The following is a 26,936-nucleotide window of genomic DNA, read 5'->3' on the forward strand; positions in this document are numbered from 1 at the left end:
CCGTAAGGAAATCCACCGAGAGGTGAGTCCAGGGCCGCTGTGGAACAGGGAGGGGCTGTAATTTCCCTCGAGGTAGGTGCCTAGGAGCCTTACACTGAGCGCATACTGAACAGGACAAGACATAACGCCGGACATCCTCAGCCAAGGTGGGCCACCAGTACCTCCCCTTCAGGCCCCGCACTGTCCGTTCCACCCCAGGATGACCCGAGGAGGGTAGAGTATGGGACCATCGGATCAGGCGATCGTGAACACCAAGCGGAACGTATTTCAGGCCCACGGGACACTGCGGCGGAGTAGGTTCTGATCGACCCGCCCGCTCGATGTCCGCATCCACCTCCCATACCACCGGTGCCACCAGACAGGAGGCGGGAAGTATGGGAGTAGGATCGATGGTCCGCTCCTCGGTGTCGTAGAGACGCGACAGTGCGTCAGCCTTCTGGTTCCGGGAACCTGGAATGTACAAGAGAGTGAAGTTAAACCTCGTAAAAAACATGGCCCACCTCGCCTGACGGGGATTAAGCCTCCTCGCTGCCCGAATATACTCCAGGTTACGGTGGTCGGTCCAGATGAGAAAAGGGTGACGTGCCCCCTCAAGCCAATGTCTCCACACCGTCAAAGCCCTGACCACGGCTAACAGCTCCCGGTCCCCCACATCATAATTGAGCTCTGCCGGGCTCAGCTTCTTAGAAAAGAACGCGCATGGGCGGAGCTTCGGAGGAACGCCCGAACGCTGCGACAGCACAGCTCCTACCCCAGCCTCGGACGCGTCCACCTCCACTATGAATGGCAGAGAGGGGTCCGGATGCGCCAGGACAGGTGCATTGGTAAACAGAACCTTCAGACGATGGAAGGCTCTGTCCGCCTCTGCTGACCATCGTAGCCGCACCGGCCCCCCCCCCCTTCATCAGTGAGGTAATGGGAGCTGCTACCTGGCCAAAACCCCGGATAAACCTCCGATAATAATTAGCGAACCCCAAGAACCGCTGCACCTCCTTCACAGTGGCTGGGGTTGGCCAATTACGCACAGCCGTCACGCGGTCACACTCCACCTCCACCCCCGAGGTGGAAATGCGATATCCTAGAAATGAGACGGCTCTTTTGAAGAACTCACATTTCTCAGCCTTGACGTATAGGTTATGCTCCAGCAGCCGCCCAAGCACTTTACGCACCAGGGACACATGCTCGGCGCGTGTGGCGGAGCAGATCAGGATGTCATCGATGTACACCACCACACCCTGCCCGAGCATGTCCCTAAGGACCTCGTCCACAAAGGATTGGAAGACGGTGGGAGCATTCTTTAACCCATACGGCATGACGAGGTACTCATAATGGCCAGATGTGGTACTAAATGCGGTTTTCCACTCGTCTCCATCTCGGATACGCACCAAGTTATACGCACTCCTGAGATCCAATTTCGTGAAGAAGCACGCCCCGTGAAATGACTCTACTGCCATAGCAATGAGAGGTAAAAGGAGAGCAAAGGAGAGCTTAGTATGCGTCTCTGTGTGTGGAGTTTTTCCTGTTTCCGTGTTTCCTGTTTCCGTGTTTCCGGTCACAACTTGCAGACTTGTTTACGCTGCTGTGCGTTTTTGTTGCCGATCTTACTTTGATACCTGACGGTTTTTTACTTTTTCATTACCGTATATTTTTACTTTTTCCCTCACTCAACTTTTTTCATTCAACTTTTTCACCCCGGAGGTTTTATCTGGACATGGTTCGTCAGGACTTCAAACAGCCGAAGCTAAGTAACATTAACATGATGCCTTCTAATTGCAGTCGTTGTACTTATAATATACAGGAGAACGATCGCCTTACGGCAAGGATAGCTGTGCTGCAAGCCCAGCTTCAGACGCGATCGTTAGGCAAGGTTAATTTCAGTGTAGGAAAGGATGAAACAGCGTCTGTGCCACCAGTAAGTACAGATAGTAACGTTAGTATAAACCCCCTCGCACGGTCCCCGCAGCCGGACATCTTTCTCATGGCTTCTGGAGGGAAACGCTGTAGGAATGCTCAACCGGTGTCGCTTATTCAGCCGACAGAAACTTTCAACCGGTTCTCCCCATTAAGCGAGTCAGAGTCGGAGGCCGAGACTTCTCTGGTCTCTACTCCTCCCGTTGTGGGGTCTGAGACGCCGACGGCTCCCACCATTAGCTCTGACAAATTGAAAACCCTAGTCATTGGCGACTCCATTACCCGCAGTATTAGACTTAAAACTAATCATCCAGCGATCATACACTGTTTACCAGGGGGCAGGGCTACCGACGTTAAGGCTAATCTAAAGACGGTGCTGGCTAAAGCTAAAACTGGCGAGTGTAGAGAGTATAGAGATATTGTTATCCACGTCGGCACCAACGATGTTAGGATGAAACAGTCAGAGGTCACCAAGCGCAATATAGCTTCAGCGTGTAAATCAGCTAGAAAGATGTGTCAGCATCGATTAATTGTCTCTGGCCCCCTCCCAGTTAGGGGGAGTGATGAGCTCTACAGCAGAGTCTCACAACTCAATCGCTGGTTGAAAACTGTTTTCTGCCCCTCCCAAAAGATAGAATTTGTAGATAATTGGCCCTCTTTCTGGGACTCACCCACAAACAGGACCAAGCCTGGCCTGTTGAGGAGTGACGGACTCCATCCTAGCTGGAGGGGTGCTCTCATCCTATCTACGAACATAGACAGGGCTCTAACTCCTCTAGCTCCACAATGAAATAGGGTGCAGGCCAGGCAGCAGGCTGTTAGCCAGCCTGCCAGCTTAGTGGAGTCTACCACTAGCACAGTCAGCGTAGTCAGCTCAGCTTTCCCCATTGAGACCGTGTCTGTGCCTCGATCTAGGTTGGGCAAAATTAAAAATGGCGGTGTTCGCTTTAGCAATCTCACTAGTATAAAGACCTCCTCCATTCCTGCCATTATTGAAAGAGATTGTGATACCTCACATCTCAAAATTGGGTTACTTAATGTTAGATCCCTCACTTCCAAGGCAGTTATAGTCAATGAACTAATCACTGATAATAATCTTGATGTGATTGGCCTGACTGAAACATGGCTTAAGCCTGATGAATTTACTGTGTTAAATGAGGCCTCACCTCCTGGTTACACTAGTGACCATACCCCCCGTGCATCCGGCAAAGGCGGAGGTGTTGCTAACATTTACGATAGCAAATTTCAATTTACAAAAAAAAAAACAACAATGACGTTTTCGTCTTTTGAGCTTCTAGTCATGAAATCTATGCAGCCTACTCACTCACTTTTTATAGCTACTGTTTATAGGCCTCCTGGGCCATATGCAGTGTTCCTCACTGAGTTCCCTGAATTCCTATCGGATCTTGTAGTCATAGCAGATAATATTCTAATTTTTGGTGACTTTAACATTCACATGGAAAAGTCCACAGACCCACTCCAAAAGGCTTTCGGAGCCATCATCGACTCAGTGGGTTTTGTCCAACATGTCTCTGGACCTACTCACTCCCACAGTCATACTCTGGACCTAGTTTTGTCCCATGGAATAAATGTTGTGGATCTAAATGTTTTTCCTCATAATCCTGGACTATCGGACCACCATTTTATTACGTTTGCAATTGCAACAAATAATCTGCTCAGACCCCAACCAAGGAGCATTAAAAGTCGTGCTATAAATTCTCAGACAACCCAAAGATTCCTTGATGCCCTTCCAGACTGCCTCTGCCTACCCAAGGACGTCAGAGGACAAAAATCAGTTAACCACCTAACCGAGGAACTCAATTTAACCTTGCGCAATACCCTAGATGCAGTTGCACCCCTAAAAACTAAAAACATCTGTCATAAGAAACTAGCTCCCTGGTATACAGAAAATACACGAGCTCTGAAGCAAGCTTCCAGAAAATTGGAACGGAAATGGCGCCACACCAAACTGGAAGTCTTCCGACTAGCTTGGAAAGACAGTACCGTGCAGTATCGAGGAGCCCTCACTGCTGCTCGATCATCCTATTTTTCCAACTTAATTGAGGAAAATAAGAACAATCCGAAATTTCTTTTTGATACTGTCGCAAAGCTAACTAAAAAGCAGCCTTCGCAAATGGAGGATGGCTTTCACTTCAGCAGTAATAAATTTATGAACTTCTTTGAGGAAAAGATCATGATCATTAGAAAGCAAATTACAGACTCCTCTTTAAATCTGGGTATTCCTCCAAAGCTCCATTGTCCTGAGTCTGCACAACTCTGCCAGGACCTAGGATCAAGGGAGATACTAAAGTGTTTTAGTACTATATTTCTTGACGCAATGATGAAAATAATCATGGCCTCCAAACCCTCAAGCTGCATACTGGACCCTATTCCAACTAAACTACTGAAAGAGCTGCTTCCTGTGCTTGGCCCTCCTATGTTGAACATAATAAACGGCTCTCTATCCACCGGATGTGTACCAAGCTCACTAAAAGTGGCAGTAATAAAGCCTCTCTTAAAAAAGCCGAATCTTGATCCAGAAATTATAAAAAACTATCGGCCTATATCGAATCTTCCATTCCTCTCAAAAATTTTAGAAAAAGCTGTTGCACAGCAACTCACTGCCTTCCTGAAGACAAACAATGTATACGAAACGCTTCAGTCTGGTTTTAGACCCCATCATAGCACTGAGACTGCACTTGTGAAGGTGGTAAATGACCTTTTAATGACGTCAGACCGAGGCTCTGCATCTGTCCTCGTGCTCCTAGATCTTAGTGCCGCTTTTGATACCATCGATCACCACATTCTTTTGGAGAGATTGGAAACCCAAATTGGTCTACACGGACAAGTTCTGGCCTGGTTTAGATCTTATCTGTCGGAAAGATATCAGTTTGTCTCTGTGAATGGTTTGTCCTCTGACAAATCAATTGTAAATTTCGGTGTTCCTCAAGGTTCCGTTTTAGGACCACTATTGTTTTCACTATATATTTTACCTCTTGGGGATGTCATTCGAAAACATAATGTTAAATTTCACTGCTATGCGGACGACACACAGCTGTACATTTCAATGAAACATGGTGAAGCCCCAAAATTGCCCTCGCTAGAAGCCTGTGTTTCAGACATAAAGAAGTGGATGGCTGCAAACTTTCTACTTTTAAACTCGGACAAAACAGAGATGCTTGTTCTAGGTCCCAAGAAACAAAGAGATCTTCTGTTGAATCTGACAATTAATCTGGATGGTTGTACAGTCGTCTCAAATAAAACTGTGAAGGACCTCGGCGTTACTCTGGACCCTGATCTCTCTTTTGAAGAACATATCAAGACTGTTTCAAGGACAGCTTTTTTCCATCTACGTAACATTGCAAAAATCAGAAATTTTCTGTCCAAAAATGACGCAGAAAAATTAATCCATGCTTTTGTTACTTCTAGGTTAGACTACTGCAATGCTCTACTTTCCGGCTACCCGGATAAAGCACTAAATAAACTTCAGTTAGTGCTAAATACGGCTGCTAGAATCCTGACTAGAACCAAAAAATTTGATCATATTACTCCAGTGCTAGCCTCCCTACACTGGCTTCCTGTTAAGGCAAGGGCTGATTTCAAGGTTTTACTGCTAACCTACAAAGCATTACATGGGCTTGCTCCTACCTATCTTTCCGATTTGGTCCTGCCGTACATACCTACACGTACGCTACGGTCACAAGACGCAGGCCTCCTAATTGTCCCTAGAATTTCTAAGCAAACGGCTGGAGGTAGGGCTTTCTCCTATAGAGCTCCATTTTTATGGAATGGTCTGCCTACCAATGTGAGAGACGCAGACTCAGTCTCAACCTTTAAGTCTTTACTGAAGACTTATCTCTTCAGTAGGTCCTATGATTAAGTATAGTCTGGCCCAGGAGTGTGAAGGTGAACGGAAAGGCTGGAGCAACGAACCGCCCTTGCTGTCTCTGCCTTGCCGGTTCCCCTCTTTCCACTGGGATTCTCTGCCTCTAACCCTTTTACAGGGGCTGAGTCACTGGCCTACTGGTGTTCTTCCATGCCGTCCATGGGAGGGGTGCGTCACTTGAGTGGGTTGAGTCACTGACGTGGTCTTCCTGTCTGGGTTGGCGCCCCCCCCCCCTTGGGTTGTGCCATGGCGGAGATCGTTGTGGGCTATACTCGGCCTTGTCTTAGGACGGTAAGTTGGTGGTTGGAGACATCCCTCTAGTGGTGTGGGGGCTGTGCTTTGGCAAAGTGGGTGGGGTTATATCCTGCCTGTTTGGCCCTGTCCGGGGGTATCATCGGATGGGGCCACAGTGTCTTCTGATCCCTCCTGTCTCAGCCTCCAGTATTTATGCTGCAGTAGTTTATGTGTCGGGGGGCTAGGGTCAGTCTGTTACATCTGGAGTATTTCTCTTGTCTTATCCGGTGTCCTGTGTGTATTTAAATATGCTCTCTCTAATTCTCTTTTTCTGTCTTTCTCTCGGAGGACCTGAGCCCTAGGACCATGCCTCAGGACTACCTGGTATGATGACTCCTTGCTGTCCCCAGTCCACCTGGCCGTGCTGCTGCTCCAGTTTCAACTGTTCTGCCTGCGGCTATGGAACCCTGACCTGTTCACCGGACGTGCTTGTTGCACCCTCGACAACTACTATGATTATTATTATTTGACCATGCTGGTCATTTATGAACATTTTAACATTTTAACATTTTGACCATGTTCTGTTATAATATCCACCCTGCACAGCCAGAAGAGGACTGGCCACCCCTCATAGCCTGGTTCCTCTCTAGGTTTCTTCCTAGGTTTTTGGCCTTTCTAGGGAGTTTTTCCTAGGGAGTTTTTCCTAGCCACCATGCTTCTTTCACATGCTTTGCTTGCTGTTTGGGGTTTTAGGCTGGGTTTCTGTACAGCACTTTGAGAATATCAGCTGATGTACGAAGGGCTATATAAAAATAAATTTGAGGTAGCGGGTAACTGAAACCCACTGTGATAGCATTTAGACCTCTATAGTCAATGCACGGGCGCAGACCTCCCTCCTTCTTCTTCACGAAAAAGAAGCTCGAGGAGACGGGGGATTTAGATGGCCGAATGTATCCCTGTCTCAAGGACTCAGTGACGTATGTATCCATAGCCATTGTCTCCTCTTGAGACAGAGGATACACGTGACTCCTAGGAAGAACCACGTCAGCCTGGAGGTTTATCGCACAATCCCCTCGTCGATGGGGTGGTAATAGAGTCGCCTTTGTCTTACTGAAAGCGATAGCCAAATCGGCATACTCTGAGGGAATGTGCACGGTGGAGACTTGGTCTGGACTCTCCACCGTAGTCGCACCGATGGAAACTCCTATGCACCTACCTGAGCACTCCCTCGACCACCCCGTTAGAGCCCTCTGCCCCCACAAAATCTGGGGGTTGTGTGTGGCTAGCCAGGGGATTCCCAGTACCACTGGGAACGCTGGGGAGTCAATGATGAACAGGCTGATACGCTCCACATGACCCCCCCACGTCTGCATAACCAGCGGCACTGTGACCTCCCCTACTTGGCCTGACCCTAGCGGTCGACTATCTAGGGCGTGTACGGGGAAGGGGTGGTCCAGCTGAACCAGGGGAATCCCTAACCTCTTCGCTAACCCATGGTCCATAAAACTCCCAGCTGCACCTGAATCGACTAGCGCCTTATACTGGAAGTGAGGGGAAAAATTAGGAAAACAAATGGAGGTGTACAAGTGTTCGACAGGGGGCTCTGGGTGTGGCTGGTGCGGACTCACCTGGGGGGCCGAAGCAGTGCTCTGCCTGCCCTCCGAACTCCCGGAGGGACCTCTCCAGCACCGGTCCACAGTGTGTCCTCTGCGTCCACATCGGGTGCAGGAGAGACCCCCCCTCCGGTCCTCCTCGGTGCAGCCCCCCCTATCTCCATGGGCTGTGGAGTGGGAGGACTGGTAGGCGGAACGAACAGGCCCCGACTGGAACGTCCCCGGGCAGCCAGCAGGTTGTCCAATCTAATGGACAAATCCACCAGTTGGTCCAGAGTGGAGGTGTTGTCCCTACATGCCAGCTCCCGGCGGACGTCCTCGCGAAGGCTGCACCTATAGTGGTCTATCAGGGCCCGCTCGTTCCACCCCGATCCAGCGGCGAGAGTCCGGAATTCCAACGCGAAGTCCTGAGCGGTCCTCGTCTCCTGTCTCAAATGGATGATCGAAAACCGCCCGGAAGAGGCGGGTGAACTCAGGGTAGTCACCCCGGGCCGAGTCTGGACCATCCCAGACCGCATTGGCCCATTCCAGGGCTCGACCCGTGAGACACGAGACGAGGACGCTCACCCTCTCTTCGTCGGAGGGGGGGGGCGGACGGTCGCCAGGTACAGTTCCAGTTGGAGGAGGAACCCCTTGCACCCAGCGGCCTCCATCAGTTTCGGTGCGGGATTCTGTCACGTTTGACTTGGACTGGCGGATAGGTGGAATCAAGTGCAGGAGACAGAGGTGCTGGAGTGTCTTTTAATGATCCTACTCACACACACGCCGAAAAGCACAGGGTGCTATACAAAGTTCCAGTAATTAGTTAACTGCGCCTGTACAGCACAAACAAAATATACTTTCTAAGGCAAGGAGCGCAGCCCGGTAAATCCTTCCACAAAAACAAACTGTCGATCACACAACGTGGACAATAAACAATCCCGCACAAAATCCCAACTGAAAACACACATTAAATAAGTCCCCACTAATGACATACACAAAACAGGTGCGGAACAGACAGACAAAACTAAACGACACAGAAACAACGATCGGTGGCAGCTAATAGGCCGGCGACGACGACCGCCGAGCGCCGCCCGACCGAGGAGGGGCGCCACTTTCGTTGGATCCTGTGACATGAGCACCGACACTTTGTAGTTTAACGCTGGGCTGTAAAGTCTCCTGTTTAGGAGACCTGCTTGGTTCTGTTTCTGACTCACATTTTTGCTTATAAATCAATCTGTGGAAATCCGTAGATCCAAATGGCTTGCATTGAGCGATAGCCCTGGTTCCCACGGACACAGAGCCTGTGTGACGTAGGATGTGAAATCTGAAACCACTTGATGCTGGGATGTCCCTCCTACCATTTTCTTCGCTCTTCCGACTATCCATTAACTCCTGGCTGAACCCTATGTCACAGCCACTGACAATCCTTACATCGTAGCGCAGCAGGAGAGAGTGGTTTCATCTCTATAACACATTCAGAGATCAATTTATAAACAAAAAACACTTTCTGTTTGTCATAGATGGACTAGATTAATATGAGATGAAAGGTGAGTTCCTAGCGATTTCAGGAAGCCAAGCTAGAGCTCTGTGTGATGTTCACAGCGGTGGGGCCAGATGTTTTGATCAAGAGAGACATTTAGAAAATATGCAAATTTTCTCTAACACTAAACATACAAATATGTATTCTACAGTTATATAATTGAATAATGATGTAATTAATTGTAGTGATGTTACGATTGATATCGGAGCTCCAAGGCAAGTGTCGAAATCTCTAAGCAGCTAACTTCGAAGCAGTGTGACAATGCATGTATCACTTTATCAGAAGTACGTCGTCAATGACGTCCGAAGCTTTGTTTGATTGCATGCTTTTTATAACCGTGTGTTGCAAAATGCGAGATCACACTGATTTCAACGTGGTTCCGTTGGTTTCTTTGATTCCAAGCTGGTTTCAAACACCAACCTCTACTGGACAACGTACTTACAAATATAGTTAGGATTTTGTATATGTAGTTTCACCTGACCGGTAGCTTAGCGGGTAGAGGAGGGAACTCAGTGACGTGAGGATATGAGGTCAAATCCTGTCGAAGGCACACTGTTTAGAAAATTGTGAAACCACACTTTCTGCACTGTTGTTGAAATCATTTGTTTCATTTAGTATTGTATAAACATCTGTCTTAAGCATCCTACATAATGCCGTAGATTCCATTTTAGAAATATAGTCAACTTGAAGGCAAAAAAGGGAAGCATGATGTAAGATGCAAACCTGGTATTCCAACTGTATATAGGCTATTAAAGCCAACAACTTACCATTGCGCCACGGCGTTCTAATGAAAACAGTGGAGAGAAAAAAACCGTCTATCTGATAATCGCACTCAGCTATTTATTCTGACCAGCAGACCTCACTAATGTGCATTGTGAACCAATAATGAACCACTTTTCAGCACAATTTGGTGAAAGCTCCAAAGCCTTCAGAAAGCCTTGGTTTCCTATCACTAATTAATTGTAAATTAAAATATTTTACGTGCAAAAAATGATGAACATGAATTACATTTACTCTCACCCGTGGCCAAATATACCTATCTGAAAGCCACAACCCAAATAGGCCATGCCTCCTGAAAATAACCTATGGATTACATTAAAAAGACCCATCCCTGGGTCAACCCAACATAATAGTTAATAAAACCTCAACTGATGGTTAAATTAACCCATGTTTGGGTAATCCAAAGGTGTGGCCTATTGGGGGCATGGCTTTCACCTATATATCCGTGAGAGTAAATATCATTCATGTTCATCATTTTAAGTTTGTAAACTGCAAACTTCAAATTTCTTTCAATGTTTTTGCACATTACATATTTTAATATACAGTTGAAGTCAGAAGTTTACATACACCTTAGCCAACTACATTTAAACTCAGTTGTTCACAATTCCTGACATTTAATCCTAGTAAAAATTCCCTGTCTTAGGTCAGTTAGGATCACCACTTTATTTTAAGAATGTGAAATGTCAGAATAATAGTAGAGAGAATGATTTATTTCAGCTTTTATTTCTTTCATCACATTCCCAGTGGGTCAGAAGTTTACATACACTCAATTAGTATTTGGTAGCATTGCCTTTAAATTGTTGAACTTGGGTCAAACGTTTCAGGTAGCCTTCCACAAGCTTCCCACAATAAGTTGGGTGAATTTTGGCCCATTCCTCCTGACAGAGCTGGTGTAACTGAGTCAGGTTTGTAGGCCTCCTTGCTCGCACACACTTTTTCAGTTCTGCCCACACATTTTCTATGGGATTGAGGTCAGGGCTTTGTGATGGCCACTCCAATACCTTGACTCTGTTGTCCTTAAGCCATTTTGCCACAACTTTGGTAGTATGCTTGGGGTCATTGTCCATTTGGAAGACCCAAAATGTAACTTCCTGACTGATGTCTTGAGATGTTGCTTCAAAATATCCACATACTTTTCCTCCCTCATGATGCCATCTATTTTGTGAAGTGCACCAGTCCCTCCTGCAGCAAAGCACCCCCACAACATGATGCTGCCACCCCCGTGCTTCACGGTTGGGATGGTGTTCTTCGGCTTGCAAGCTTCCCCCTTTTTCCTCCAAACATAACGATGGTCATTATGGCCAAACAGTTCTATTTTTGTTTCATCAGACCAGAGGACATTTCTCCAAAAAGTACGATCTTTGTCCCCATGTGCAGTTGCAAACCGTAGTCTGGCTTTTTTATGTTCGGTTTTGGAGCAGTGGCTTCTTCCTTGCTGAGCCGCCTTTCAGGCAATATCAATATAGGACTCGTTTTACTGTGGATATATGCTTTTGTACCTGTTTCCTCCAGCATCTTCACAAGGTCCTTTGCTGTTGTTCTGGGATTGATTTGCACTTTTCGCACCAAAATACGTTCATCTCTAGGAGACAGAACGCATCTCCTTCCTGAGCTGTATGACAGCTGTGTGGTCCCATGGTGTTTATACTTGCGTACTTTTGTTTGTACAGATGAACGTGGTACCTTCAGGCATTTGGAAATTGCTCCCAAGGATGAACCAAACTTGTGGAAGTCTACTTTTTTTTCTGAGGTCTTGGCTGATTTATTTTGATTTTCCCATGATGTCAAGCAAAGAGGCACTTAGTTTGAAGGTAGGCCTTGAAATACATCTACAGGTACACCTCCAATTGACTCAAATGATGCCAATTAGCCTATCAGAAGCTTCTAAAGCCATGACATCATTTTCCAAGCTGTTTAAAGGCACTGTCAACTTAGTGTATGTAAACTTCTGACCCACTGGAATTGTGATACAGAGAATTATAAATTAAATAATCTGTCTGTAAACAATTGCTGGAAAAATGACTTGTGTCATGCACAAAGTAGATGTCCTAACCGACTTGCGAAAACTAGCTTGTTAACAAGAAATTTGTGGAGTTGTTGAAAAATGAGTTTTAATGACTCCAACCTAAGTGTATGTAAACTTCCGACTTCAACTGTAAGTGTTTGTAAACTTCCGACTTCAACTGTACATTTAGAAACATTCTTATTTAAATATTATAACATCTGTAACTATTCCAACATTGGGATATTCATAGGCACTTAAGGAACTCATATTCTTGACTTATTAAAGCTACAAAAAGTGTGAGGGTTCAACATTAACATGCATTTACAATATGACAGAACAGATTAACTGGAATGACATTTACTCTCACACCACTAGTACCTCACTAGCTTTAAGCACCAGCTGTCAGAGCAGCTCACAGATCACTGCACCTGTACAAAGCTCATCTGTAAATAGCCCATCCAGTCTACCTCATCCCCATACTGTATTTATGTATTTATCTTGCTCCTTTGCACCCCAGTATCTCTACTTGCACATTCATCTTCTGCACATTCTACCATTCCAGTGTTTAATTGCTATATTGTAATTACTTCGCCATCATGGTCTATTTATTGCCTTACCTCTCTTATCCTACCTCATTTGCACATGCTGTATATAGGTTTTTCTACTGTATTATTGACTGTATGTTTTGTTTATTCCATGTGTAACTCTGTGTTGTTGTATGTGTCGAACTGCTTTGCTTTATCTTGGCCAGGTCGCAGTTGCAAATGAGGACTTGTTCTCAACTAGTCTACCTGGTTAAATAAAGGTGAAATAAAAAAATAGTAAGCCACACCTCCAGTCTTTTGATCTGACCCGGTGGATCATAGCTCAATAACCCAGCATCAACAACCAATCTTAAAGAAAACAATGGGATGTTTCTGACCCAACTGGCTAGGTCAAAACAACCCAATGTTTGCTCTGTCTAATATTTACCCAAATTGGGTTGTTTTTAACCCAGCATTTTTTTTTTGTTGAGGGGTTTAAGGCCTTGGATGCAGGACGTCCTGTTTGGCTTGACTGAATGGAAAACATGTCATCACTGTGGTAGTGGTGGAGAGATGTACGGAGCACAGGGAGAGGGGGTTTAAGTGTGTGTTTGTGTGTGTGTGTGTGTGTGTGTGTGTGTGTGTGTGTGTGTGTGTGTGTGTCTGTGTGAAGGTGGGGCTATATGAGGTTCCCAGAGAGACTCTTCCTCCTATCTTCCTTTCTTCTTACTCATCCTCTCTTCTGTCTTATCTAAGCAACACACATTGTCATGACGTGTGTGTATGCAAGAATTAGTGTGAAGGATGTGTGGTTTTATAACAATGTGTGTATGCATGATTGAATAGGGATAATAGGTGTGCGTTTGCAACTTTGCACATATCTGTCTCCTCCACACATGCTCGTAAGCCTTACAGTACAAATCTCCACAGCATCCAGTCTAGCCTCATCATTCTAGTGTCAAGCATGTAGACAGACAGACATACACTACATGACACCCCTTTGCTGCTATAACAGCCTCCACTCTGGGAAGGCTTTCCACTAAATGTTGGAACATTGCTGCGGTGACTTGCATCCATTCAGCCACAAGAGCATTAGTGAGGTTGGGCACTGATGTTGGGCCATTAGGCCTGGCTCGCAGTCAGCGTTCCAATTCATCCCAAAGGTGTTCGATGGGGTTGAGGTCAGGGCTCTGCGTAGGCCAGTCAAGTTCTTCCACACCGATCTCGACAAACCATTTCTCTATGAACCTCGCTTTGTGCACGGGGGCATTGTCATGTTGAAACAGGAAATGGCCTTCCCCAAACTGTTGCCACAAAGTTGGAAGCACAGAATCATCTACAATGTCATTGTATGCTGTAGCGTTAAGATTTCCCTTAACTGGAACTAAGGGGCCTAGCCCGAACCTTGAAAAACAGCCCCAGACCATTAATCCTCCACCACCAAACTTTTCAATTGGCACTATGCATTGGGGCAGGTAGCGTTCTCCTGGCACCCGCCAAACACAGATTCATCTGTCGGACTGCCAGATGATTTAGCGTGATTCTTCACTCCACAGAACGCGTTTCCAATGCTCCAGAGTCCAATGGCGGCAAGCTTTACACCACCAGCCGATGCTTGGCATTGCGCATGGTGATCTTAGGCTTATGTGTGGCTCCTCGGCCATGGAAACCCATTTCTTGAAGCTCCACACAAACAGTTATTGTGCTGACGTTGCTTCCAGAGATTTGGCATCCTATGACGGTGCCACGTTGAAAATCACTGAGCTCTTCAGTAAGGCCATTCTACTGCCAATGTTTGTCTGTGGAGATTGCATGACTGTGTGCTCGATTTTATAAACCTGTCAGTAACAGGTCTGGCTGAAATAGCCAAATCTACTCATTTGAAGGGGTGTTCACATACTTTTGGCCATGTAATGTACTGTACATACATTATGAAACCCCATTGCCCTATGTACACTATTGAAAATACACATGAAATGAGTTGCAAAATGAATAGGAAATCTAGTCAAGACGTTGACAAGGTTATAAATAAGGATTTTTAATTAAAATAATAATTGTGTCCTTCAAACTTTGTTTTCGTGAAAGAATCCTCCATTTGCAGCAACTACAGCCTTGCAGACCTTTGGCATTCTATTTATCAATTTGTCAATTTGTTGAGGTAATCTGAAGAGATTTCACCTGATGCTTCCTGAAGAACCTCCCACAAATTGGATTGGCTTGATGGGCACTTATTACGTACCATACGGTCAATCTGCTCCCACAACAGCTCAAAGGGGTTGAGATCCAGTGACTGTGCTGGCCACTCCATTATGGACAGAATACCAGCTAACTGCTTCTTCCCTAAATAGTTATTGCATAGTTAGTTTGGAGTTGTGCTTTGGGTCATGTTCCTGTTGTAGGAGAAAATTGGCTCCAATTAAGCGCCGTCCACAGGGTATGGCATGGCGTTGCAAAATGGAGTGATAGCCTTCCTTCTTCAAGATCCCTTTTACCCTGTACAAATCTCCCGCTTTACCACCACCAAAGCACCCCCAGACCTTCACATTGCCTCCACCATGCTTGACAGATGGCGTCAAGCACTCCTCCAGCATCTTTTCATTTTTTCTGCATCTCACAAATGTTCTTCTTTGTGATCCGAACACCTCAAACTTAGATTCGTCTGTCCATAACACTTTTTTCCAATCTTCCTCTGTCCAGTGTCTGTGTTCTTTTGCCCATCTTAATCTTTTCTTTTTATTGGCCAGTCTGAGATATGGCTTTTTCTTTGCAACTCTGCCTAGAAGGCCAGCATCCCGGAGTCGCATCTGCATTGTTGACGTTGAGACTGGTGTTTTGCGGGTAATATTTAATGAAGCTGCCAGTTGAGGACTTGTGAGTCATCTGTTTCTTTAACTAGACACTCTAATGTACTTGTCCTCTTGCTCAGCTGTGCACCGGGGCCTCCCACTCCTCTTTCTATTCTGGTTAGAGCCAGTTTGCGTTGTTCTGTGAAGGGAGTAGTACACAGCGTTGTACGAGATCTTCAAGTTTCTTGGCAATTTCTCACATGGAATAGCCTTCATTTCTACAAACAAGAATAGACTAACGAGGTTCAGAAGAAAGGTCTTTGTTTCTGTCCATTTTGAGCCTGTAATCAAACCCACAGATGCTGATGCTCCAGATACTCAACTAGTCTAAAGAAGGCCAGTTTTATTGCTTTACACTGTATTTATGATCAATTTGATGTTATTTTAATGGACAAAAAAATGTGTTTTTCTTTAAAAAACAAGGACATTTCTAAGTGACCCCAAACTTTTGAACGGTAGTGTATGTAAATGCTATAATTACAAGACACATGACTTCCCACTTGCAATTTGCCAAAAGGCACCTAAACCAACATTTAACTCTTTGGCCTGAATACCAAGTGCCACGTCTGGAGAAAACCTGGCCCCATCCCTACGGTGGTGAAGCATGGTGGTGGCAGCATCATGCGGTGGGGATATTTTTCAGCAGCAGGGACTGGGAGACTAGTCAGGATAAAGGGAAAGATTAACGGAGCAAAGTACAGAGAGATCCTTGATGAAAACCTGCTCCAGAGCGAAGGTTCACCTTCCAACAGGACAACGACCCTAAGCACACAGCCAAGACAACGCAGAAGTGGCTTCAGGACAAGTTTCTGAATGTCCTTGAGTGGAAATAAAATAAAATAAGCTTTTTGTGCATATGGAACATTTCTGGGATCTTTTATTTCAGCTCGTTTATGTTTTTGTTCAGTATAAGATAAGGAAGAAATGGAGAGTGAGGGAGAAAGAAAGAAAGAGAGACAGAGAGCGATGGAAGAGAGAGAGAGATTTTATTTTTAATCAATGCTCCGTTTAAAGATTCATGGTTTTAAAGATAAGCATATCAGTGGTGGATCGAAGAGCCTGCAGGCACAAAGACAGCCTGCAGGCACAAGATCTGTAAACACACTTGTGATGCCATCAATACTTAGTGACAGGGAGGGAGGCGTTCACTATATCAGTAGCCAGAGAGAAATACATTCCATCTGAGTAAACACACACATGCTGGCGACACACACACGACAGCCCGCCCGTACAACGTACACACACACTTGCACAATCAATGCTTTCTACATAAACACACTCCTATGCTTTTGTGTAGACAGACAATGAACAAGAGGCGGTACGCGGTGGGAACGCTCCAGACCTATTTGTTTGTCAGCCACAATAATATTTACTGTATGGTATGCTCTCCTCTACCCTACCTCCACCCCCCCCCTCTCTCTCTCTCTCTCTCTCTCTCTCAGCATTCCCATTCTTTCCATCTCTACCACCTATCACCTTGCTTTCCCTCTCTCTTATGATACTTTATCTATAACTATCTCTCACCCTATCCTCTCTCCTATACTCGCACCTCTCAGGGCTCATCACGAAAGTTAGTTCATGTTTCATGGCATTCTTCAGACCATAGCATGGGCACAGCGACCCTTCTCTCATACCCTCTCCAGGGTCAGTGCTTCAACCCTTTAGCCAAATCTGTCAGGTTCCATTTTGACGCAGGTCCGCTTCCTGAACAAGTGAGATTTTAATTGTTTCAAGGGACCCGACTCCAGAATCTCACTTCCACAGCCATTTCCTGCTTCCTCTCTGGCAGGAAGTGCTGCTTTGCTTCAGGTTTTTTTTTGGTCTCAGCAATCGGCATCTTTTCCTGGGCCAAATCTGCAATATGCCAGACTACAAAACTTTGCTTGCCTTGATTTCAAAGAAAGAAAATAATTCCTGTCTGAGAGAAACAGACACACACTCACACACTTGTACCTTTTGCGTCTCACGTTCCTTTAACCTTTCCTGCCGCTCACCCTTGACAGAATGACCTGAGTGTGTGTTGGTGTGTGTGGTCACCTGCGACCCCCAGCCATGGTGCTACAGCACGTAGGCTTCTCTGTTATCTCAGTAAAGGGTCACATCGCTAGGCTAAACCCCCAATTCACTGGGCCTTTAAACTTACCTCAGGAATAAAAACATGGCTAACCCTAGCAAGTTTGGTCTTTTCATTTAACTAATATGTTATTCTATTACTCTGGTGGTTTTGTAACATATCTGTAAACCAATATAAAATTATTACCAGAGAAAATGTGAACCAAATGTTAACCTCTGAACAAATTTTAAATGTACCTTTGATGTAAAAAAAAAAGGTACAAATAATCTATTCAGCATAGATAAAGACTGAGTAATTCAAATTCATGGGTTTTTACAGTCTTAGCAGCCAGTAACTAGCCTATGGTCTCTACTGAGTTTATACCCAGTCAGTGTGTATGACACGGTGACAGATGAAACACACACTCTCTTTCTTTTCTGGTTCATTGCAGCCACTCTCAATAGCTTTAGCCACATGTTGTGAGTACACATTATGAGTAATTGTTCAGAGTATTTATGTGCAGCGTGTGTGCATGCGTGCGTCTGTCATTTTGTACACTTAGCATGACAAATGAAGACTGGATGTCAAACTGACTAATCATAATCTCATCTTCAAAGGAAATAGATGAGAGTGCTCCATCTTTAACATGCTAATGACACACACTTCCCATTTACCTCCAAAAAGTTCTGGACCACATCAAATGAACATTAAATACCGTGTTTCCTCTCCCTCTCAGGCACACATTTATCTGAAAAACACATCTCAGATCCCATAACTCTCTCACACGTCCTCATCCACCCAGTTGGGAGTCAAAGTCAAACATGATGAAAATCAGCAAATTCACCACGAAATCTAAAATAGGATTCATAGACTACATTATGACACGTTTAAGGCAATACAAAATAGAAAGCAATGGAGAGTCCTCATGTGCTCCTAACACCTAATAAGAATATCAGTGAATACAGTACTCAGCTCTTGCCAGGATGAACGCAATTGTTTTCACTCACTATAATTCAATGTTTATTTTTTGTGTGTCGTTGTTTCCATATTTCTGTGTTATACTGTCCTCTATTTTATGTATCGCTGTGCTGATGTGACGATATGTTTCGGAGGTTTTGAGAGTGACTGTACAGTATGTTTTGGAGGTGTTGAGAATACTACAATCACAACTTATAAAGACCAATCCAAATCCAAATAAAAGCACAATAAAAATGTCCTAAAATGACACCCTCAATGCTTTTGCTTTGATTCGACTTGGAGCAAAAGGTCTCCTGCTGCATAAGAGGGCCTAAAATGTACATTTTAACGATAAACAAATTTTGATGGATTATGGTTGCACTGGGACTATTCATTGGTTGTCATTCCATGTTCTCTGCAACTCTGAACACGAATTGTCTGTATTTTCAGTAGTAATGTTGCTATACCTTTGTTGTAATGTAATAAAACATCTTGTGGGTTAAAATCTGATGGCTACAGTCCAGGGAGCCAATTCAGGAAGTAAACTGAAATGCAGTAATTGAAACAATGTAATATATTTGCAATGGTTTCTTAATTATTAAACAAAAGTTGAAGCTGTAAATTGAAATCACTTCATTGGACGCTTTTTCTTGTCGCCTCAAAACTGTCCGTAGGCAGAGAATTCTAAAAAAGGTGATTCACATAGCAGTTTGAGCAGGATGGAGAGTGTTTGTGCAGTAGAAGGGTTTTATCAGCGCGAAACACTCACAGGAATTCCGGTTTGGGATTGTCCATCCAATTCCTGCGTTCCACAGGAAGCTCTGCATAAAAAGCAACTGAAAAACGCCCAAAGGCATTCCACTTTTCGTCAGTCGGTTCACGGGGAACATCTAGAAATTAACCGTTGAGGTTTTGTTCTAATAAAAAACCGTGGGTACGAGTTTAAAATAAATTGTGTAACGATGGAAGATTATTCTAAACTGCCTGCCAAGTGGTCGGGGTTGGTTCCTATGGCAGCCTCCATTCATCGCGCACGCAGAGACTCACAACCACATGACCTCATACTGAGGGGGTAAGGAGAGTTTATTTTTTCATTGATCTAAAAAAGCAGAATTTATGATAATTTAATTTACTTTTGAAGAAAAAATATATACATATTTAAACTTGTGTGATTGAATGGTTTAATTGAGCCATCCTTACTGCCAGCAGTAATATGACATTCAGGCCTATTTGGATGTAGCCTGATATTAGACATACATAACCTAACCTTACCCTGGTTCAAAGATGCCACGTAACTCCCATCAGGGCCGGCTCTAGCCTTTTGGGGGCCCTCAGCGAGAGTTGGTTGGGGTGCCCCACACCTCACTGCAAAACATTTCATTAGCGCCCCCCCCCCCCCCCCCCCCCCCCATGATGGTGGAGTAAAAACATTTCTGCAATTCTACACATTTTGCCATGGGGTGTAAAGAAAATGTTACAGTTTTAAAGGTGCAATATGCAGAAATCGCTCTGACATTTCCTGGTTGCTAAAATTCTAATAGTTTGCCTAATTTCCGTTTTTGTGGCAAAACAGGCAATTTATAGTGTAGAGAGTCATTGTACCCTCTAAAATATTGTATTTTCAGCTGTTTGAAGCTGGTGTAAAACATATAAAGTAAAAGATGCAAAAACGAAACTTAAGAAAGGGAAACATAGAAATAGTGCACATAGAACAGATTTACTGCTTCTTAGACTTGCTTTCAATGAGAATGACAGGTCTATAACTCACATTTCTATGTGAATTTGGTAGGGTCGCCAAAAAGTAACCTATTGCAGCTTTAGAGCAAGTTTTCTGCAATTCCACAAATCTTGCCATGGGGCGAAGAGAAAACGTTGCAATTTTACAATGTCCTGCGCTCTCTTTCACTTCAAATTTCATGCAATTCTACTCATTTTGCCATGGGGAAGAGAGAAAATTTTAGCAGTTTAACAGCTAATTTCCTGCAATTCTACACATTTTTCCATGGGGTGGAGATAACTTGATGCAGTTTTAAAGCTAATTCCCTGCAATTCTACACATTTTGTAATGACTTATGCCACGTTGATATGATGTCTGAGTGAGAATGACAAACAAAATCAATGTGGGCCCCCTGGAAGTCAGGGCCCTTGGTATTCAGCCATTATTACTACAAGTTTAGATAGCTGGCTAGCTAGACTAATGCTGCGTTCACATGCTATAAATTATAGGAAGCTCCTAGTTCCCAGTGGGACATTTCACTTGAACTACCAATCTAGAAATGTTTAACTGGCATGGCTAATTGAGTGACTGTCAGTGACTGACATAACAAGTGGAAAAACTGCTGGTGCGCAACCAAATTTCCAAATTGCACCTGGTGTATTCTACTATTCTTACTCTCACCAGTAAATTGAGCCCCCGACTGAGTTTTATGCCTAAAACCGCTTATGACTGGAACCGGCCCTGACTCCCATAGCAATGGAATCCATTCAGATCAAGCCACAGCCAACTATGATAGAATTCTAAACTATCCATTCACACTAACCATATTAGGCTAGGCTACTTTCTTGGCATGCATGAAAATTATATTTGTCATATTATTGATTATCAGCTGATTGCAAAATATATAAATGCTTTTGTTAAATGCCTGTTGTAGTCAAAAACGTGATTGTCATCGGTTTTATATATATATTTCCACACTATGAGGTTGGAATAATACTGTGAAATTGTGAAAATGATTATAATGCCCTTTTGGTGTAAAATCTGTTTGAAACGACTGCCTGAAATTTCAGCCTGTTTTGGTGGTTTGAGTTTTGGCCTTCCGTGGTGACATTACTTTGCGGTTAATAGACCAGTAAAAAAGGGAGTTCCAACCCTCTCTGCCAATAACACCCAATTTTCACCTCCCCACTCAGACAACTCCCAGACAGTCCTAGCACAATTCTTGCTTGAGAAATTGCCCTTTGCTAAGCAGCAATTTAATTTCAATTAAAAAAAAAACTGAAATCACAGTACGGTACTTAATTGTTACCCAGAAATGATTTGATATTGAGATCTCCGTATGCTGACGTCACGAAAGGTGCCCCCCTCAACCCGTCGTGGGACACCCAGCTGGTTCGAGCTAAAGGAGGTGCTGTTTTGGATAGGCTACCTACCCCTAATACGCGCTTTAACGTTAGGCTACTCATAGAGACCTAACCTGCATGTGAGCTGACTGAGTGAGATATTACTACTAGGCTATTAACACAAGACGACTCATATGGGATGCTTACTACTCAAGCGAGTGGAATATAAAAGGCACCATAACTTTCTGTTGAGGATTTCGTCTTATACCGAAAGGGTTTTCTGTTTTGCTGGAAATTTCACATTTTGGTAAAGGGAACAGTGCGTTGCTACTAGGCTGCACATGGAACAGTTGTGAGTTTTGTGATTGGATTAGACAACATTTTACAAAAAAGCTCAGTGGAATAAGTATTCAGAGAACTTGCTTGTGAGTTGCACGTTTTTATTTATTTTCAGTCCATTACGCACATTCAAAACCAGTATGCATGCACTCACCTCAATTTCGTTTTGATATGCTGCATGCTACAGATTTTTTAGGGTAATAATTTAGTTGCACTGTGACTATTAATCAATATCGATAACTTTAGCTTATTGTTGTATTGAGAAGAGGATAGGATGTCATTCTCTCTCTCGCTCTGTGTGTGTGTGTGCGTCTGTGCCCACGAACGGAAAGAAAGAAAGAAGAGAAAGAAAGAAAGAAAGAAAGAAAGAAAGAAAGAAAGAAAGAAAGAATCTCTGGCTGAGGCAAGTTTGCGGTGTGTGATCTAATGATTAAAGTATTGTAAAACACTGCCGTCTTTTGGCCACTGTAAGAAATGTGCCACTTGTGCCAACTGCTTTATTATCATGATGCATTGACTATACCAGGGCAATGAGGGCGCATGCTCTATCCATTTACTGTGTTGGCATAGCTGGTCTTGAATTTGACTACCGATCTCATTTGCAGCAATAACACTATTTTAATTTCTCAGCTAGATCAATATTTAACTGAGCTCAGGGCACTTGATTATCCCATTCATCAGTCCAGGTATAGCTATTTTGTTCGGTTTGGCCATGTCTGATTTAACTCAGAGTAGTGTGTTCTCGGCTAGGTATAGTTTTGGTTAGATGGTGCTTTGTGTGAACTGAGATTCAACCTACATGTGTATTTTAGGGCTCCATTCAGTCAGGGCAGGGAGATACAGACTTTATCAGTCAAGAGTCAAGGGCTTTGAATTGCTGTAGGATTCTGCCAGTTTTAAATCCCCACCTCATGCACTCACACACACATCCCCAGGGTTAATGACATCAACCTCTGAAATAATCCATTCAGGAAGGTAGAGGTATGTGCTCTTCAACCTACAACTCACGCACTTTTTTCACAGTACCTGGAAACGGCAGTACATTTTTTTGTGCTGCCCTTGTCCTCCCCACCCTTCCACTACCATCCCCTCTCTCCACTCTGAGGAGAGACCCTCAGACACAGTGGTGGTAGTCTGTCTTCCCACCCACCCCACCTCCATAGTCCCTCCTTTGGCCCGACAGGCACATTGTGTAAGCTGATCCTACTGTCTGGTCTGTAGCCATTAGAGAGATATCCTCCCCTCTACACAGGGCTCCATAGAGCCTCACCCCTTTTCAGACACACACTTAGACAGATAGACAGACAGACAGACACAGCCTCCAGGTCTTCTCTGCACTCCACTCTCAAACACTATCATCATCTGTCTGTCTGTCAGCATAGACCTCATTGCACCCTCTCTAGCTGGGTGGGGTCACCTGGGGCTGGGACACACCCAGGACGAGAGAGATGGAAGGGGGCACTGAGATATTGGGCTATGTATGGTGGAAAGGGAAAGTGTTTTTTTAATGGGGCTTCATTGCCTGGATGACTTTCCCATGTAGTTCTTTATCACCTGTGGAGTGGAGTGTCATGTTGAGTCTGTTGTACAGGTAGAGTGAACCCAGGCATTAGCTGCTTGGCTCAGTATATTTCTAGAGAGGATTATGTTTGTAAAAAGTATTGTATGGAAGAGCCAGAGTTGTGGATTCAATTAATTAATCCCCAAAATCCCTCTTTGGCTTCCAAGCAAACAACTATTTCTTCAACCGGTGTGACACCCATTCTACCAATTTAAAGTCAGCAAAGATATACACAGATATACAGTATCAGTCAACTTTGGACACACCTACTCACACCTACTCATTTGTCTTTATTTTTTAAAATGTTCTACATTGTAGAATAATAGTGAAGACATCAAAACTATGAAATAACACATATGGAATCATGTTGTAACCAAAGAAGTGTTAAACAAATCAAAATATATTTTATATTTGAGATTCTTAAAAGTAGCCACCTTTTGCCTTGATGACAGCTTTGTACACTCTTGGCATTCTCTCTTCCACAACTTAACTATCTTCTGTATACCAACCCTACCTTGTCACAACACAACTGATTGGCTCAAACGCATTAAGAAGGAAAGAAATTCCACAAATTACCTTTTAACAAGGCACACCTGTTAATTGAAATGCATTCCAGGTGACTACCTCATGAAGCTGGTTGAGAGAATGTTGAGAGTGTGCAAAGCTGTCATCAAGGCAAAGGGTGGCTACTTTGAATAATCTCAAATATAAAATATATTTTGATTTGTTTAACACTTTTTTGGTTACTACATGATTCCATATGTGTTATTTCATAGTTTTGATGTCTTCACTATTATTCTACAATGTAGAAAATAGTAAAAAATAATGAAAAACCCTTGAATGAGTAGGTGTATCCAAACTTTTGACTGGTACTGTATCTCACCCAGAGAGGTTGTTACTGTATATGTCCTGTACTGTATTCCCTTTAGGGAGTGAGAATCAGACTATTGGAAGCAGTAACCAGTCTCAAAGCCTTACATTACCTACAACCTAATCATCAGCGTTACGGCCTGCCAGCAACAAGGCAAAGCTGTGATAGCTGCACACCCTAAGGTCTTCTTTGATACTTCAGAATTTCATTGATCTACTCTAAAGATAAGGGACACACACACACAAAGATAAGGGACACAAACACATGCATGCACACACACACACACACACACACACACACACACACACACACACACACACACACACACACACCACACACACACACACACACACACACACACACACAAGCCCCTGTCTCCCAAAGTGCCCCCCTGCAGAGCAGACTGGAGTTATTGGCGAAACAGGGATTGTAACATACTCTGTTTCACGGAAACATGGCTCTCTCGGGATATACTGTCTTTGACCATCCAGCTAGCTGGACAGGAATAATTAACTCTCAGGGAAGAAGAAAGGAGGGGGTGTATGTTTCATGGTTAACTACTCATGGTATGATTGTGATAACAAACAGAAACTCAAGTCCTTTTGTTCACCCGACCTAGAATTCCACACAATCAAATTCCAACTGTATTACCTCCCAAGATAATTATCTTCGGTTATAGTCACAGCCGTGTATATTCCCCCTCAAGCCGATACCACGTCGGCCTGCAAAGATCAACACTGGACTTTATGCAAACTGGAAAACACATATATTGTAGCTGGGGATTCTAACAAAGCAAATATGAGGAAAACACTACCGAAGTTCTACCAACACATTGGCTGTAGCACTCGCTCTGAGAAAACATTAGACCAAATCAAATCAAATGTATTTATATAGCCCTTCTTACATCAGCTGATATCTCAATGTGCTGTACAGAAACCCAGCCTAAAACCCCAAACAGCAAGTAATGCAGGTGTAGAAGCACGGTGGCTAGGAAAAAGGCCAAAACCTAGGAAGAAACCTAGAGAGGAACCAGGCTATGAGTGGTGGGTGGCCAGTCCTCTTCTGGCTGTGCCGGGTGGAGATTATAACAGAACATGGCCAAGATGTTCAAATGTTCATAAATGACCAGCATGGTCAAATAATAATAATCACAGTAGTTGTCGAGGGTGCAACAAGTCAGCACCTCAAGAGTAAATGTCAGTTGGCTTTTCATAGCCGATCATTGAGAGTATCTCTACCGCTCCTGCTGTCTCTAGAGAGTTGAAAACAGCAGGTCTGGGACAGGTAGACCACTGCTACTCAGCTTTTCGAAATGCCTACAAGGCCCTCCCCAGCCCTCTCTTTTTCGCAAATCTGATCACGACTCCATTTTGCTCCTCCCTTCATTATGTTTGGAGGAAAAATGGGGAGGTTTGCAAGCCGAGGAACACCATCCCACCCGTGAAGCATGGGGTGGCAGCATCATGTTGTGGGGGTGCATTGCTGCAGGAGGGACAGGTGCACTTCACAAAATAAATAGCATCATGAGGCAGGAAAATTATATGGATATTTTGAAGCAACATCTCAAGACATTAGTCAGGAAGTTAAAGCTTGGTCACAGATGGGTCTTCCAAATGGACAATGACCCCAAGCATACTTCCAAAGTTGTGGCAAAATGGCTTAAGGAAAACAAAGTCAAGGTATTGGAGTGGCCATCACAAAGCCCTGACCTCAATCCTATAGAAAATCTGTGGGCAGAACTGAAAAAGTGTGTGCGAGCAAGGAGGCCTACAAACCTGACTTAGTTACACCAGCTCTGTCAAGAGGAATGGGCCAAAATTCATCCAACTTATTGTGGGAAGCTTGTGGAAGGCTACCTGAAATGTTTGACCCAAGTTAAACAATTTAAAGGCAATGCTACCAAATACTAATTGAGTGTATGTAAACTTCTGACCCACTGGGAATGTGATGAAAGAAATAAAAGCTGAAATAAATCATTCTCTCTACTAATATTCTGACATTTCACATTCTTAAAATAAAGTGGTGATCCTAACTGATCTAAGACATGGAATTTTTACTAGGATTAAATATCAGGAATTGTGAAAAACTGAGTTTAAATGTATTTGGCTAAGGTGTATGTAAACTTCCGACTTCAACTGTAGACTTTAAATCAATGGCCACTTTAATAATGGGACACTAGTCACTTTAATAATGTTTACATATTTTTGCTTTACTCATCTCATATGTATATACTGTATTCTATTCTACTGCATTTTAGTCTCTGCCACTCCGCCATTGCTCATCCTAATATTTATGTATTCCTTAATTCCATTCTTTTACTTTTAGGTTTGTGTTTATTGTGTGTTTGTTGTGAATTGTTAGGTCTTACTGCACTGTTGGAGCTACAAACACGAGCATTTCGCTACAACCGCAATAACATCTGCTAATCATGTGTATGTGACCAATACGATTTGATTTGATTTGATACTCTGCCATAGCTGTGGCGATTTGTGAATGAACACAGGCTGAGTGAGGTTTGCCTGTCGGCTCTCTGGGCGTGGAGCCAGTAGAGGATCAGAGAGACATGCACACTGTCAGCCAGGGCTTTGCGGCACTTCCAGCCTAACCCTGCATCCCAAATGGCACCCTGTTTCCTATATAGTGCACTACTTTTGCCCAGGGCTCATAGGTTTGTCGTAAAAAGTGGTGCACGGTGCACTGTATAGGGAATATTTGGGACACAGGCTAACTCATTGTTACGTGTCAGGCTAGCTGCTAGCCCAAGCCCAAGGCTA

At 44.0% G+C, this 26,936-nt stretch overlaps 1 protein-coding gene across 4 annotated transcripts in view; it reads left to right on the forward strand.

Moving 5' to 3' along the window:
* Nucleotides 1-26,936, forward strand: part of LOC106562955 (epidermal growth factor-like protein 7) — a 51,894-nt gene that overhangs the window by 4,209 nt on the left and 20,749 nt on the right. The window contains exon 1 of one of the 4 annotated variants that reach the window (XM_014128086.3): nt 19,174-19,403. The exons of 1 other annotated variant lie outside the window; for it this stretch is intronic. The gene's annotated coding sequence lies outside the window, so the exon portion shown is untranslated. 2 more of the 4 variants (XM_082958094.1, XM_082958091.1) reach the window with 2 other exon arrangements.

This window comes from Salmo salar, chromosome 11 (genome assembly GCF_965601325.2).
Source record: "Salmo salar chromosome 11, fSalSal1, whole genome shotgun sequence".
NCBI classification, from domain to species: domain Eukaryota; kingdom Metazoa; phylum Chordata; class Actinopteri; order Salmoniformes; family Salmonidae; genus Salmo; species Salmo salar.